General features: G+C 32.1%; 1 non-coding gene across 1 annotated transcript; it reads left to right on the forward strand.

Annotated features, from left to right (window-relative positions):
* The first annotated feature begins 409 nt into the window (after window positions 1-409).
* Window positions 410-512, forward strand: LOC136404627 (U6 spliceosomal RNA). The gene has a single exon (XR_010751348.1). It is a non-coding gene; the product is annotated as a U6 spliceosomal RNA (small nuclear RNA).
* The last annotated feature ends 1,451 nt before the right edge of the window (window positions 513-1,963 follow it).

Below are 1,963 nucleotides of genomic sequence, written 5' to 3' on the forward strand. Positions count from 1 at the left end.
CTAATTTTATATTGGATGAAAAGGATACTCAACTTTTAATATGGAAACTTTTTTCTCATATTGGTCATATTTTTTTTTAGCTCCAATTCTAAATTGTAATAGTCTTTCATTTCCTCCCTAGTCTTAGTCCACAGGAATTGTACATCTCCATCAAGGAATATTAAACTGACCTATCCAAAAGCAAACAGTTTGGTATTATAGACCACTTATGTTGCATGTTTTTCTACTTTAATCTCTAGTTTTTTTTCTTTTGCCTCTAGTATGATGTGTGAGCACATGGTTGACTTAGAGAAGATGCTCATTTGAAATGCACTATAATGAATTAAAGTAAGGCAGTAAAAAACAAAATCCTATTTTTGTAAGCATTGATCCACTTCACTGTGAAGGGACTTGAAATGATACCATGTTCTTGCTTCAGTGGCACATATGCTAAAACTGTTATAATACAGAGAACACTAGCATGGCCCCTGCACAAGGATGACACACAAATTTGTGAAGCATTCCACATTTTTGGAAATATATCTCACCCAAAAAACCCAAAACATTAATTCAAAAGAATATATGCACCCTTATGTTTATAGCAGCATTATTTATAAGCCAAGATTTAGAAACAGACTAAGTGCTCACATCAGTTCATGAGTGGATAAAAAAACTATGGTACATTTACACAATGGAGTACTCTACAGCCATATAAAAACAAAGACATTTTACCTCTTTGGCAGTATAGATAAACCTGAGATTATTATGAAGTGAAATTAGCCAGTCAGAGAAAGACAAGTACCATACAATCTTGCTTATATGTGGAATCTAATAACCAAAAATAATTTAACAAACATAATGTAAACAGAAGCATTAATACATAGAACAGATTGACAGTTTCAGAAGGGAGGATGGTTGGGGGTTGGGTGAAAAAAAAGTGAAGGAATTAAGCAATGCATGTATATAACACATACATACAGACAACAGGATAGTGATCACCAGAGAAAAAGAAGGTTGCAAAGAGATGGAAGTGGGCAAGGGGAGATAAATGGGGATGAAAAACTTTACTTTGGGTGATGGGTGCACTGTGCAGTATGCAAATGATGTTTTGTTGAGTTGTACACTCAAAACTTGTATGGTTTTGTTAACCAATGTCACTTCAATAAACTCAATAAAAACCGTATTTTCCAAATATTTTGTAAATAAAATTGTTGAAGAATTTGATTGTGTTTATATATAATTTAATTTGAGAATTATTTGGATCTTGAACTGAATTTCTGATATATCTCAAAATCTGCTTTTTAATTTATTTTTAGCCAAAATGAAAATAGTTTTAGACCTTTTTTAAATTGAATATATATTTAGATAACTTGTGTAAAACTTGTTCCTTTTTACTTATTGGAACCTAAATATATGAAAACAAACTATTTAAGAAAGTAAATAGGTTTTTTAAAAATATATTTCAAATCTTTTCTCATGGAGCCAATAAAAACAGGTGGAAAATGTGCTTTTTAGGAAGAGGAATTGTTATTTGAAGGCAGCGATATTAATTTAGATAAAAATATCTTACTTAGCAAATCTTTATGTGTTTATCACAGTATGAAAGCAAGAGAGAGGTTATAGAAATAAATTTTAAGAAACAAAATTACAAATATTAGTTACTGAGGAGCCACTGAGCCACTTCACCTGCAGGTGTTGTAAAGTACCAAAAACTACGGAATTAATATTAATATTTTAAGAGGATTGGAGAACATTTTATTAATTTGCGTTAAGGTGTGCAGAGAAATTGTGAGAATAGTCTCTGAACTGTGTGAACGGCATTGTATTGTAAATGCAAAGGGGAGGAAAACATAGATCCCCAGACATTCCACCACACCTTGGGGAAGGGGGTGAATGCTAGCCAGGTGCAGGAAGAGAAAAGCCAAAATAAACCTTTTCTTATAACTATGAGACATTTGCAGGCATTTGTCCCCACAAAAACTAC

This window comes from Saccopteryx leptura, chromosome 4 (assembly GCF_036850995.1).
Source record: "Saccopteryx leptura isolate mSacLep1 chromosome 4, mSacLep1_pri_phased_curated, whole genome shotgun sequence".
NCBI classification, from domain to species: Eukaryota; Metazoa; Chordata; class Mammalia; order Chiroptera; family Emballonuridae; genus Saccopteryx; species Saccopteryx leptura.